The sequence below is a fragment of the Cavia porcellus genome, unplaced genomic scaffold (genome assembly GCF_034190915.1).
Source record: "Cavia porcellus strain 051 isolate PalLab524CR breed Dunkin Hartley unplaced genomic scaffold, mCavPor4.1 scaffold_16, whole genome shotgun sequence".
NCBI lineage: Eukaryota > Metazoa > Chordata > Mammalia > Rodentia > Caviidae > Cavia > Cavia porcellus.
In genome coordinates this window covers 39408216-39423336 of record NW_026947499.1, presented here as the reverse complement: position 1 = coordinate 39423336, position 15121 = coordinate 39408216, and the positions used below count along the sequence as shown (strand labels likewise).

Genomic DNA, 15121 nt, shown 5'->3' with positions numbered 1-15121 from the left:
TAGATGCCTGATGAAACCCAGCAGCAGCTGACAGGAGGAAGGGAGGGGCTGGCTGTGGCAGGAGATGGTGGAGAGAAGGAGTCTTTAGAATCCTGGCAAAGGCTGAGCCTTCGCTACAGTGCCAGTGATCAGGGAATTGAGCATTCATGAGGCTCTGGGTTATGGGAGATGGATACCCTGCTGCTTTCTTTGAATTCCCAAAGGCTAATAAAAGACAAGCGAAGGATTTCTCAGAAGTGTGGGTTAAAATGTAACTACATCTGTTGGTCTGTTTCTGACTGCAATAAAAGATAATCTCAGCTTTCAGGAGGCTGAGGCAGGAGGATCACAGCAAGTTCCAGACCAGACTGGGCTACGAAGTGAGCTCAAGGCCAGCCTGAACTGCATAGTAAGTATTTTGTCTCAAAAAGACAAAATAAAATAAAATTTAAAAAAAATATAAAAGATCAATTATGATCTGGCTGGGAGTGTAACTCAGTCGCACTGAAAAGGAAAGGAAAAAAATAGTTTGTGATTGAGTATTTTTGTGGCACTCAATCTAAGCAGCATAGGAGAGATAAGACAGAGGGAGGAAAAGTAGGAAGAGGCCTTTAATGAGGGCCGGGGAGAGCTTTATAGGGTTCAGCAGCTCAACAAGAACAGAGAAGGGACTTTTATCAGTTTTGGCTGGAGGAGGAGTTTGGGAGGTTGACAACATGACATATCAACTGCTGATTTGAAAGAGCGTTTGCCTGTATAAAACAGGAGACAGAAAGATTTACTGGGGGCTGGGGGTGGCAGCTTGGGCAGTTGTGGAGTCTTGGGATTGGAGAGGGCTCAGTGCATGCAAAAAGGGAGCTGGAGGTTTATCTCTGGAATGAGAACACAGACGTTACTCTCGGAGAGGTAAGTTGTTTCTCAGGATCCAGGACCAAGCTGAGCTGACGTCATGTTACAGATAGCTAAGCCTCAGGCTAGCAGAACCTATCAATTTATTTGTTTCTTGGTTTGCTTATTTAGCTTTTCTGAGCATTTGTCACAAGACCCCAACAGTGCTTCAGCTTTAAATCTCACCGTCCTGCTCTGCAGCTTCCCGGGCTCTGTTTGTGAGGATGCTGATGAGCCAGGTGTTGGCATGGGCCATGCACAGACTGGCGAGCACCTGGAAGGTCTTTCCTCCTCTGTGATGACCCTGGCCTTCTCATTCTTGTAGATGTTCCTGATAGGCATCGCAGGTCCTGACAGCTGGGTGGCCAATTTGAGTTCTTCAGCAGAGCTGTCTCCCCTCTTGGGGACCAATGGCTTCCTGAGGAAGAAGGTGAGTTTGGAGCAGTACTCTTTCCTCCACTGAACATAGGCCTACAGCAACTAGGTGGATTTGTTCTGCCTCCTTGGGTCCACTGAGATGTCAGTGGTCCAGGCCACCTTCTTGTGAATACGTCACCTTCTGCTCCTCCAGACTCAAGTCCCAGCCAGTTTGGACTTTAGTGTGGTATGGAACCGTGGGGAGGGTGCAATATGGGCCAAATAGGTCAGGATTCAGGGCGATGCTGCGTGCTTTTGCCTGCTGGGTCTTGTTCCTGTGGACCTTCCAAGTTTCCTGACGGAACTACGTGGAGCCACGATCCACCACCAGGCCTTGTAGAAGTGGGACTTCAGAATGATGCCATTCCAGTTGGGTGCTATGGTTGCCTCTTAGGCCATGGATCGGCTGAATGGAAAGGGACAGCCTGTTTTTTCACTTGTTCATTTGTTTGTTTTTGTTTTTTTGTTTTGAGGCAGGGTCTGGCTATGTAGCTCAGACTGACCTTGAACTTGCAGTGCTCCTCCTGCCTCAGCCTCCTGAGTGCTGCACCACCATGCTGGGCTTCAAAAATTGTTGGTAGTAGTAACACAATTACTTTTGCCAGGTGCAGTGGTGTGTGCCTGTAATCCCAGCACTCAGTGGGGTAGGGGAGCCGAAGCAGGAGGATTACCATGAGTTCAAGACCAGCCTCAACTACATAGGGAGACTCTGTCTCAAAAAAAAAAATGTATTTTAAACTGACCATGGTGATGCCTGCCTGTAATCCCCAACACTCAGGATTCTGAGGCAGAAGGATCATAAATTCAAAGCCAGCCTGGATTACACAGCAAGTTCAAAGCCAGCCTAGACTATATAGAGATTCTATCTCAAAAAACAAATACAGAAGGCTGGGGATTTAGCTCAATGGCATAGCACCCGCCTGGCAAGTGCGAGATCATGAGTTCAATCCCAACCACCACCAACAACAAAATAAATGCAAAAAGCATATACATATATATAAAGTAATAAAACAAAATTTAAACCAGATGTGGCAGCATACATGTGTAATCCCAGTACTCTGGAGGCTGAGATAGGATCACAAGTTCAAGGCCATCTGGGCAACACAGTGACTTCAAGGTCAGCCTGAACTAAACAGTGAGACCCTTCTCAACAATTAAAAAAAGGAGAGGAATAATTAAAAAGTTATTTTATAAAGTAGATTTGGAAAAAATAAGACAAAAATAAATAAGAACAAAAAGATCATTTTAGCTGATTGATATGGGGTCTTGCTGCATTGTCTAGGCTGGTTTCCAACTCACAGCAATCTGTGCTCAAGCAACTCTTCAGTTTCAGCCTCCAAGCACTAGGCCTACAGGTGCAGGCTACCATAGCTGGTTAGCAAGTTGTTGTTGTTTTTCCTAAAAATTGAGGAAAGCAAAAATATGAGAGCTGGATTATGACTTATCCATCCCTTAGCTGACGTGCTATCTTGTTTTTACATTTACTGAGAATCTTCCCTGTAATTCTCTCACCTTCTCCGCACTACGGAGTCACATAGTGCTCGTTGCCTCACTGAAGGAATGAGGAATGAAAGAGAGAACGAAGTAGAAATCATCTGTGGGCTTTGCTTTCGTTTCTTTCTTCTTCTTCTTCTTCTTCTTCTTCTTCTTCTTCTTCTTCTTCTTCTTCTCCTTCTTTTTTTTTTTTTTTCTTTTTGAGACAGGGTTTCAGTAGCAGTTAAGACGAGCCTTGAACTCACCACGTACCCAGGCTGGTCTCAAACTTGCAATGACCTTTCTACCTCAACCTCCTGAGTGCTGGGATTACAGGTGTGCACCACCAAACTCATCTGGGTTTTACTTTTTTTTTTTTTTTTGCGTGGTACTGAAATCAAACTCAGGACCTCACACTTGCCAGGCAGGCACTTATGCCGCTGAGCTAAATCTCTGGCCCCCTGGGTTTTGCTTCTTATGGTCCAAAATGCATTGTATGGAATGGCATTTAAGATATGAATTTACAGGAAGAAACATTCACCATGCCCTGTTCAGTTTGCCAAAGCTTATGAGATGGATAAAAAGAAGGCGTATTGCCCTGATACCCAGGAAGTCCTCAGAGAAATAGTTAATTTGAGATTGAGCAAGGGAAGGAAGAGGAAGGGCCAGGTTCCCATAATCCCCTTGGAGAGCACAATGACCTAAAGATCTCCTAGAAGGCCCTGCCTCTTAAAGGTTTTACTACCACCTCCCAATAGCACCAAGTTGTAGGCCAAGCTTTTAATACACAGACCTTTGGGAGACATTCAAGAGCCAAACTATACTAATATAGACAATACTGCTGGAGCTCAGGGACCAGGAAAATGCCCCCAGATCAACCTCTGACTTCTGCCCTAAGGTCCACTATCTGGAGGCAGAGATAAGAATAACAAAGACCCCTGGAAATTCCAAAATGCCAAACCAGGATCTGTGCATAGGAGATCAGCCAGTGTGACCTACCATGACCTTTCTTCACTTGGAGTTTATTAAAAGTTCATACATGTGGACTGTTTCTCATATAGCCAATTATAAGGCAGCACATGCCTGTAATCCAGCACTCTGGGAGACTGAAGCAGGAGAATTTCAAGTTCAAGTCCAGCATCCGCTACTTATAACATGGTAGTATCTTGTCTTAAAACAAAAAAAGTAATAAAGGCTGGGGAAGTAACTCAATGTGAAGGCCCTAAGTTCAATCTCCAATATTACAAAAAAATAAACAAATAGAAGACTACTAGAACCTTGGAGGGATGACCTCCCCATGAGAACATGCCTCTCTCAAAAAGTCTCTTCTTGCTTTTGTTTTTTGTTTTTGTTTTTGTTTTGAGGCAGAAGTTTACTATGTAATCGTGCGTGGTCTTGAACTCACCGTGTACCCCCAAGCTGGCTTCAAACTTGCAGTCATCCTGCTTCAGCCTCTTGAGAGCTGGGGTTACAGGTATGTGCCACGAGCCCAGCTATAATGGTTCACCTTTCTTCCCCAAAAGAAGAGAAGAAACACAAGAAGGGGTCCCAGGTACAGAGTCAAATTCCTGCTTCATTGAATAGTAGTGTTTAACATGCTAGAAAATCTCCAGGCCTCAGCCACATGTGCACACAGTAGTTGTGAGTGTTGGGAACTAGCTCCATGTCCTCTGCTGGCCCACAGGAGGGCAAGCCAGGTGCTGTGATTTACATCTGGATGTCCTTGCACCCAAAGGCTTGTGGAAGGTGAGGGTAGGATGGGGATTATGTAATAGACTTGCTGTTAGTGGATGGGGTTTGGTGGGAAGAGGCGGGTCACTGGGGGCTGAGCTGAAAGGGTGCATCTCCCTGTCCCACTCCCTGCACTCTGTGCTTTCCTGAAGTGAGCCTCTTTCCTCCACCAGACCCTCCCACTAGTCTCCCAGCGCTGCAGCCAACCAACTGAGGACTGAAATATGAGCCAAAATAAACCTCCGCTCCTTTAAATTGCAGGTGTCTGGTATTTTGTTCCAGTGACTGGGAAATGACCTCAGACACCAGGCTTCCAGAAGAATGCTCCTGCAGGAGGGGGTAGCACCAGTGCACTTGAATCAATGTGCATGGGAAACATCCCCATAGGTACATTTTGGATTAAAAAAAAAAAAAAAGACTACTAGGATCTTATCTAATAAACTGGGTTCCAGTGTGAAGAGGCACCCACTGGCCAAAGGGCTTAATTTGAGTATCTAATAAAGATAATAGCTGCAGTAGGTTGAAACATATATAAATCTCTGAACTCATAAATATGTTTAAAAAGTTTTGTCATCAAAAAAGAAAAATCTCATCAGTTACCTTAAAGAATGCCAGAGAACCAATTTTGCAATCCAGTCCCTCAAGAGAAAGCAGCAAGGATTTGTATGCTGTCTTTCTTCTCCGCTCTGTGCCTCAGGACCCCAGAGAGTTGATTAAGGCAAGTTTCTCTTTGTAGGATGATCCCACCTAACACACACAGGAAGAGGTTAAATTAGAACATCATTGCAGTGCAGTTTATAACGGATTAATTGAATGAAGTAATGAGCACCAACAAGCGAGGAGTGATGGTTTTGTCTATAATCCCAGCATCCTGGAAGGCTGAGACAGGAGGACTGCAAATTTGAGCCCAGCCTGGGCAAGTTAGAAACTATTTTATTTTATTTTTGGTCTTTTAGAGACAGGGTCTCACTGTGCAGTTCAAGCTGGTCTTCAACTTACTTTGTAGCCGAAGTTGGCCTTGAACTCACAAAAATCCTCTTGCCTCAGTTTCTTGCGTACCGAGATTACAAGTGTGCACCACCATGCCTGGCCATTTAGCAATTTAGTAAGAGCTGTTTTAGAATTTAAAATGAAGACAAAGGATTGGGGTTATTGCCCAGTGTGAAGGACCTAGATTGTAATTCCCAGTACCACAAAAAAGGAGGTAGGGCAGCTTACATTACAATCCAAGATTGTGTTCTTGTGATACAAATCCATGCCATGCCCAGATGATGTTATCTAACCCAAACAGTGGAATATGGTTCTGCTCTGGCAGTGGGGCTATACATTTCTAGAGCCCAGGACGGATTACAGTACTAGGAACCTCATCACACAGGTTTGCTAAGTGCCAATGCTGCAGGAACACAGAAGACAGAAGAACATATGAAATGACATTATCAAGAATCTGAGAAAAAAAGAATTTGATCAAGGAAATTGTACAGGGTAAGAGATGGAAGGAACCAATTTTTTTTTTTCTTGGTACTAGGGATTAGACTCACGACCTTGCATTTGCCAGGCAGGCGCTTATGCCACTGAGCTAAATCCCAGCTCCTAAGGAACCAATATTTAAAAGATTTGGCAACATCAGTTGTAACACACAGTCCTATTTGGAATTTTCTTTTTGGCAGGATCTTACTATGTAGTTCATGGTGGCCTTGTACCCTGTCTATAGCCCAGGCTGCCCTCAAACTCTCAAAAAAGTCTCCTGCCTCAGCTTCCCAAATACTGAGATTACAAGTATGTGCCCCCACACTTGGTTTTTTGCTTTGTTTTGTTTTTTGGTGCTGGGGATCAAACTCACGACCTTGTGCTTGCCAGGCAGGTGCTTACACCACTGAGCTAAATGCCTGGCTCTACATTCAATTCTTATTTGGACTTGACAGTAAAATACCTTGAGAGAGTTGAGCCCAGATTGGATATTTCATTATGTCAATGAATTGCTGTGTGTTACGGCTTATATATAGATATACCCCCCCAAAGTCTCCTGTGCTCTTCTTAGGTGGGGCTTTTCAGAATAACTGGATCTTTCCTGTGTGATACTAGATTAGCCCACAATGGGTTTAGCATAGTTTTGGGTGGGGATGATGGATTTACAGAAGTGGGAAGACCCACTTTTGATGTGGGTGGCACCAACTGACACACTTATAGCCTGGATGGAATAAAAGGGGAAAGAAGGAAGGCTTGCTGCTTCCTGCCTGCCACACCACGGACTGTTTCTCCTCTCTCATGCCCCTCTGCCACGCTGCCCTGCCTTGGAGCCAGTTGACTATGAACAAAACCTCTATAAACTGTGAGCTACAATACACTTTTCCAGCTTTAATGAGTGAGTGTTGGGTATTTTGTCCCAGCAACAAGAAAACAACTAATATCCTGGGCTATGGTTCCAATGTGTCCCTTCCAAAATTCATGTGGAAACTAAATCCCAATGGTAGTTCCCCTTCTTGTATGATTTGAGGCCTCATTTTATCTTCTTTTTAATGTATTTTTTGCTTTTGGTTTGTAGAGTGTGGGGGGGGTGTGTGGGAGTGATTTATGGTTGGGGACTGAAAACAGGCTTTTTGATGAGCTACATTCTTTAACTAGCCCTTTTTATTTTAAGACAAGTTCTCGCTAGCAGGCAGGCAGGAAGGAAGTAGCTAAATTGATCTAGATGGCCTCAAACTTGTAATTCCCTGCCTGAGCCCCACAGAATTCTAGAGTTACAGATGTGTGGCATCATGCTTGGTCCCCTTTCTGACCTATCATTCCTTCCTTCAAGTGAAGAAACCTAGGTGGTGCCTTTATGAGGAACAGACCAAAATCAGATACCAAAACCTCTGCTGCCCTGTTCTTAACTTCACAGCTTCCAGAACTGGGAGGAAATAAATCTCTATTGTTTATTGATCATCCCATCTGTGGTGTTTTGTTATAACGACGCAAACTGACTAAGACGGACTGCTAAAATTGCTGCAAAAGATGATGATAGTGTGACCACGCTTTCTAACCAACTCTTCTATGTTCTACGTACATCTTGAAATATTTATGCTTGAAATAATACAACTGTGTGGGATTTGTTTCGAATTAACCTAGCGGGAGTGGGAAGAGGGTAGGATGGAGTCGAAGCAGGAGGAATCATGAGTCCACAGGCGTGGAAGCCGGATGGTGCTGCACGGGCGGAGCCATCATGCTGTGCTCCCTACCCTGCCATATGTTTGGAATTTTCTTAAGAAAATTAAAAAGCAGTGTCTATGTGGGAAGGGGGAGAATATATAGAACTCGTTGCTAGGATATGCATAAACACTCCCCGGAAGGACAAAAGGACCAGTAACCAGGTTGGCATCCGGAGGGAGGCACTGAGGGAGAGATAGGCAAAAAAGAGAAACTTTGCTGTTCATTATGTGATATCCTTCAGGCCAATGAATGTCTTTCCTTCTTTTTAGATGAAAGGAGGACCAGTGTGTGGCTCAGTAGAGGAGGGCTTGCTTAGTGTGCGTGAGGTCCTGTGTTCAAATGGCAGCATAAAAAAAAACAATAAAAAGGGCGACATGTACTAGTGAAGTCAGACTGCCATAAGCAGAAGCAGGCGGAGGGGTTTCCTTGCATAGAGAGTCCCTTTTGCTGAGATTGGAGAAGAGCAACAGCGAGGCAGAGATGTCTGTAACCTGGAGCAAGGCTGGGCCTTCAGTAGCATCCTGGCAGGCAGCAAGATGCCAGAAGGGCCGAGCTAGAAGGTGCATCCAAGTAAAAGCACTCAGCATCCCCACCCCAACTTCTCAGGTCAGGAGATATGAAGGGGCTGGCAAAAGGCAGAGCTAAGGTAGAACCCAGGTTTCTGCAGTTCTGAGCAGGATAGAGAAGCAGCAGAGAATTCTAGAACTTGAGGCCACATATGCCAAGATGGGAGGTTCCCATGGCAGCTGCTATGGTCCAGTAACAAAGAGATACATTAGCACTGGGCAAAACTCCAGGAGCACAGCACAATTGTGGAGGGGGTAGGAGTCCCAGGAAGCAATGGGGTGTAGGTTTGGGGCCAAATGGTGACAGCTTAGGTAGAAAAAATCTGACTTGTAGATAGCTAAGAAAGTCTATGTGTGCACACCTGAGTCTGTGGCCTATATATTGCAGCAAAGGGCCCAGGAATTAGACTTCTCAGGTCAACACTACTAACCTAGGAGTCCATCTATCTGTACCTTCACTTTCTCTTCTCTAAGTGGGGTCAATAAGCAATATTTCTAAGATGATTGAGAAAATTCAGAGATACAGTATGTATGGAAGGCCTAGCCCACTAAACAGATAGGGTAGGATGTAATAAATACTAACGTCAGTAAATGCTAATTCTGTGAGGTCAGTATTATAGTAATGGAAGAAGGAGTTCAAAGAATAAAGTGAATTTTTCATTGCCATCCTACAAACAAGTTCAAGATGATGATTTTATCTCAGAGACCATTAGCCTTCAAAGGCCACATTGCCTACAGTGTGCTGGAGGGTATGTACCATCCGCCTTCCACAGAGTTCAGGCAAAGCCAGCTGATATTGACATTTGTATTAATAAGCAAGATGAGAGGGAGACAGTGAAGATGTATATTGGGACAAATGAGGGAGCTCATTTGTCTACACACTCAACTTCTTTGCTGAACTGGGAGACAGGTTTGGAATTTTGCAAAACTGCCTCAAATTCTTGCACTATTCACAATGCAATGTTTGCAGAGATGACACACATTTTAACCTTAATCTAGATGCATTTCCTCTACAAGTTGCTTAAATCTAGACAATCAACATAGCAAGAAATAAAGATGGACCTGCGGCATCTCCTTTTTTGTTTTTTTTTTGTTTGTTTGTTTGTTTGTTTTGTACCAGGGATTCCAACTCACAATCTCGCACTTGCCAGGCAGGCACTTATGCCATTGAGCAAAATCCCCAGCCCTGGCATTGGCTTTTTACTCTTGCATGAATACTCCTAGCTCTTGAGAGCTGAGGATTGCATCTTTAGGGCCTCATGAACAAAGCCCCAAAATGTGAATGGGTGACAAGAGAAGGATTTGCAAAGGCATTCACTAAAAAACACAGAAGGAAAATCTATACCAGTCTGTTTACTGTTACTATAACAAAATACCTAGTGCAGGGTACTTTATAAATAAAAGAGGTTTAAGGGGCTGGGGATTTAGCTCAGCGGCATAAGCGCCTGCCTTGCAAGCAGCCAGTCGTGAGTTCGATCCCTGGTACCGATAAAAACGTAAAAGACAAAAAATAAATAAATAAATAAATAAATAAATAAATAAAAGAGGTTTATTTAGCCCACAGTTTTGTAGGTTGAAAGTCCAAGATCAGACTGTATCCGCTGTTGGTTTCTGGTGAGAGCCTTATGACAGAGATCATATGGGGAGTTAGGAAGACATAGAAGCTCAAGGACCAGACTTGCTTCATAAGAACCCAAGTCACTTGAAAGCATTATTAATCTCTTCCAATAGCACACCTCCATGACCCAATCACCTTTGAATACTGTACCTTTTGCTGGGTGTGGTGGCTCATGCCTGTAATCCCAGCACTTGGGAGGCTGAGGCAGGAGGATCATTGTGAGACGACCAGCCTAGGCTATAAAATGAGCTCAAGGTTAGCCTGAACTGCACAGTGAGACCCTGTTTCAAAAAGACAAAAAAAAAAAAATACTGTACCTCTTTTTTTTTTGTACTATTAAACCCAGGAACTCATATTGAACTATACCCCCTAGCACTTTTTATTTTGAGATAGGGTCTTGCTAAATTGCCCAGGCTCTCTTTAAACTTGCAGTCCTGCTTCAGACTCCCGAGTAGCTGGGATTACTGGCATGTGCCACCATTCTCAGATTCTCAGCCTCTCTCTCTCTCTCTCTCTCTCTCTCTCTCTCTCTGTCTCCCTCTGTCTCCCTTTCTCTCTCTCTCTCTCTCTCTCTCTCTCTCTCTCTCTCTCTCTGTCTCCCTTTCTCTCTCTCTCTCTCTCTCTCTCTCTGTCTCCCTTTCTCTCTCTCTCTCTCTCTCTCTCTGTCTCCCTTTCTCTCTCTCTCTCTCTCTCTCTCTCTCTCTCTGTCTCCCTTTCTCTCTCTCTCTCTCTCTCTCTGTCTCCCTTTCTCTCTCTCTCTCTCTCTCTCTCTCTCTCTCTCTCTCTCTCTCTCTCAATTGGAGGTTGACCTTAGAGCCTTTGCATTGAGCTACATTTCCAGCCCTTTTTCATTTTTTATTTTGAGGCAGGTTTTCACTAAGTTACCCAGGCTGGGCTTGAACTTCAATCCTTCTGACTCAGCCTACCAGAATACTGAGATTGCCAGGGTGTACCACCATACCCAGTTTAAAGTTCATCTTTTACAGGTTCTGCTACCTCTCGACATTGCCATACTGGCGCCCAAGCCTCACTTTGACTTTTGGGGAACACACTCAATCCATACCCAAACCATGGTGGCATGTATCAGGGTGAGCACTGACCAGGAAGTACACTTTCTAGCTGTGTGACTAAGAGCAAGTCTCTACCTTCCTGAGCCTCCATTCTCTCCCCTCTAAAACAAGTGCAGTAGGGGCTGGGGATTTAGCTCAGCAGCATAAGCGCCTGTATGGCAAGCAGGCAGTCGTGAGTTTGATCCCCGGTACCGATAAAAAGGAAAAAGACAAAAAAAAAAAAAAAAACAAGGGCAGTAGGAAGATGAGGGTAGGTCAGGAAGAACATGGCAGATAGATAGCAGCAGCCTCGGAGGCTCTCTGAGAAACCGCACTTGAAATCCAGGAATGGTGCCAGGCAGGAAGTCCTAGGCAAGGGGGGATATTCTTTGCCAACCCAGGAACAAACTAAATTAAGAGAAACCAACTGGAAACGCAATCCTGGTGATACAGCAGGAACAGATAAGGCCTCAGCACAGAAGCTGGACCCCATGCCACTGGAAACTGCGATTTGAATTTCCTGCCGCTGCTGTTGTGTCCTGGTAGGCACAGTAGGGAGACAGGCGCAAAAGCTCTGAGAGTGGGAAGCATTGAATGGATTTGGGAGCAGGACTGGCCGGGTGCCCTGCATCGACCTGCAGTGAGTGAGTGAATCGGGACCCTTCAATAGAGGAGGAGGCTTCAGCGGAGGACATACTGGGACCGGGCAGACTTCCCGGAACGAGATGCTGCAGTGACTTCAGTCACATACCTCCCTCTTAAGCAGGATTGGTGGAGAGTGCCTGGCGTGTGAGACACCGCTGGCTGAGACCCAGTAGGCTAGCCCAACCCAAGTCCCAGCGCCTGGAGGTGCACCCTAGCGGTGAAGCCTTCAGTAGGTTGACCTGGAGGGGCGGCCCCGCATAGACTGCCCAGGTCTGTGTCTCCCTGGTGTGCTGTGGTGGGCAGGAACACCTAGCCAGCGCAATTCAAACAGACTGTGGCCGACAGGTGAAAGGTTTTGGCCCAGACAGGACACTGTAGCCAGAAAAGCCACAACCGGAAGCAGGAAGCCCCATCTTGCCCTGCCCCTAGGAAGTTACCTGTGACGCCATCTTCCCGCCCCTGGGAATTTACATATGGCGCCAAACCTAGGACCAATGGGCTACCTGTGTATCCCTAATGCCCGCTTTAGGTTCCACCCCAAACCGAGGCTATTTACAGGCCCCCATGCCACGTGTCCGCCGGAGAGATGGCCGGACGCCAGCGGTGGGGGTGCTGGTCATCTCTCTCCGTGTTCTCAGAATAAAGGCCGCTTTTTATTTTATATTTCTCATCTTTTGTTAATATTTTTCATCTTTTGGAAATAACTCTATCAACAGGGAAGGAAGCTGGGCCTCCTATATACACTTGCATATATAAGGAACAAAGAATATGGGAAGAGGGAGCAACAAGAAAGGGTCCTCGGCCCCCAATCCTGAGAAACAGGTAATAGCAGACACAGCACCAATAGACATAAAGCGGTATCTCCAGAGCCTCATAGACGTGTTCAGGAATGAAGTTATTAATGACCTGAAGCAAGACATAAGCAGAATAGTTAGAGAAATGCTAAGCACTGCCCTAGAAAAAACAGATGGTGGAATGGAAGAACAGAAAAAAAGGGGAGAATTGTTTGATGGAGAAGATAGAGAAAACATAGAATACGTGAAGCAGGTTCAAAGAGATTACCAGGAAACTAAAAACTCTTATCGAAAACTGGCATAACAGCTTGAAAGAAACTAAGGATAGATTATCTGAACTGGAGGCCAGATTTGTAATATGGGAGCATGAAATGAAAAACTTCTTTTTTTTTTTTTTAAATTTTATTTAAGGAGAAAAGAAAAAAAAAGCAGGGAAAGGGTACAAGTTATACAGATTTACAGAAAAAAAATGAACAGTAGGAAATCACTAGTTAATGGATTACATATTGTCATCTTAGAAATAATTGTTCAAGTCACAAAATTAAAGCTTGTAAAGTGGACATTCCATCAATGATACTGCAAACAGTTCTGTTCATTGATCCAATAAAACTCTGTGATATCATTTTCTATCTTATACACTTAAATATACATGCAGTTATATAGTTTAGAGCACTTTCTTTTCCTCTCTTTTGTACCATGACTATTACACATTTTGGGTTTCATTGCTCCCACGGTTCTTATTACTTTTTTGGAAGAGAGTAAAACCAAATGTGACATAACAGAACAGAATCGGTCAAGTCAAAAGGGTGGACATAATAGATAATGTAAAAACATAATACAGGTGATCAACAATGGTTACCATAATGTCTCCCGCTATCTCTAATAGAATTGCCTATATCATTAGTTATAATACAATTGAACAAAACAGTAAAGAATAAAACCGACAAAACCAAAACATTGGAGACATTGTAGGTCTTCAAAAGTAGCTAAAAGTCAACAAGAATGGGCGTCATAATGAATCTCATTATCTTCACAGCTGATGCCTAAACTTTCGAACCTGATGCTATCCAGCAAAACAGAATAGGGGAACATCAGTTAAAAACCAGATGGTGAGAGTAATACAGGGCTTTAAATCAAGGTAATGAAAAGTCAAAATGGGTTACTATAATATATCCTGCTATTTTTTTCCTTTAATTAAAAGGATAAAGATAAAAAAGTAAATAATGGAGTGGAGATTGAGATAAAAGAGGGCATAACAACGAAACAGCGAAGATCAAAACATAACCATTTAAGCAGAATAGTGTTTCACCACCAGATATTCCTAACCTAAAAGTAGTTACCATATTGTTTCTTTCTTTGAAATCCTTGAGTACAACTTCGTATACTGTAGCATTAAGTATATCAAAACAATGTAAAACCATTCAAGAGAATGACAGCATTACAGAGTATTTAGAATCGACTAACAGAAAATGAACAATGGTTTCTGTATAATCTCCTTGTCTTTAAAAGGTTTTTGCTTATACTATCGTACATAATAAAATCCAATAAGATACAGCCTATTTAGACCATTGGAGACAGAAGGACAAAAGCTAGATGAGACTTCAAAACAAGATGATACTAAATCAGTATTACCTATTAACATGTCATTTTCTCCAAAATAGCTGTTCCTATCATCCAATCTTCTCTGCCTCATTTCTGTTAAGCTCTTTTTCTGTCAGTAGCTGTCAGTTTGTCTTCTTCATTTTGTTCTCTGCTCCATTTGTTGTGGCCTCCCCGCCACTATTTCTGGGTTCTTTGTATTTTTCTTTTTTTAGAATATCCTGCAATACTTTCTCTAGAGTTGAATTGGTGGTTGCAAATTCCCCCAGTTCCTCTTTATCCTGGGAAGCACCTTGTTTTTCCATCAATTTCCAGGGACAGTTGTGCAGGATATCTCAATCTTGGCTGGAGATTATTATCTTTCAATGCTTGAATTATTTCCCCCCATGCTCTTCGTGATTTGATGGTTTGTGCAGAGAAATCTGCTGTAATTCTGATGGGTGTTCCCTTGTAAGTGGTCTGTTTCTTGTCTCTTACAGCTTTTAATATTCTGTTCTTGTATTGAATTTCTGGAATTTTTATTATTATATGCCTGGGTGTTGCTCTGTTTGGGTTGTAGGTAGCTGGGGTCCTGTATGCCTCATACATCTGAGTATCTTTACCTTTTGCTAAATTAGGAAAATTCTCCTGGATTATTTCTGTGAGTAGCTTTTGTAGTTCACTTGTTTGCATCCCTACTTCTTCTTTTATGTTCTTAATCCTTAAGTTATGGATCCTCTTATCATCTTCTTGTCTTTGTATTATTGCTGTTTGTTTCTTTGTTATTTTTAAGAAGTTTTTCATTTCATTCTCCCATATTACAATTCTGCCCTCCAGTTCAGATAGTCTGTCCTTAGTTTCTTTCAAGCTGTTATGCCAGTCTTCGATAGACTTCTTAGTATCTTGGTAGTCCCTTTGAACCTGCTTCACGTATTCTATGCTTTCTCTGTTTTCTCCATCAAACAATTCTCCCCTCTTTTTCTGTTCTTCCATTCCACCGCCTGTTTTTTCTTGGGTGGTACTTAGCATTTCTCTAACTATTCTGCATACTTCTAGCTTCAGGTCGTTGATAACTTCATTCCTGAATTGGTCTATGAGGCTCTCTATATGGTGCCTTATGTGTATTGGTGCGGTGTCTGCTATTGCCTGTTTCTCAGAATTGGGGGCCGAGGGGCCTTTCTTGTTGCTGCCTCT

The 15121-nt window shown here is 43.5% G+C and overlaps 1 long non-coding RNA gene across 1 annotated transcript; it reads left to right on the top strand.

The window, feature by feature from the left end:
* Positions 1–268: 268 nt before the first annotated feature.
* On the top strand, positions 269–5102 carry LOC134470803 (uncharacterized). Its single transcript, XR_010039966.1, has 4 exons — positions 269–388; positions 1193–1297; positions 4126–4231; positions 4750–5102. It is a non-coding gene; the product is annotated as an uncharacterized LOC134470803 (long non-coding RNA).
* Positions 5103–15121: the final 10019 nt, after the last annotated feature.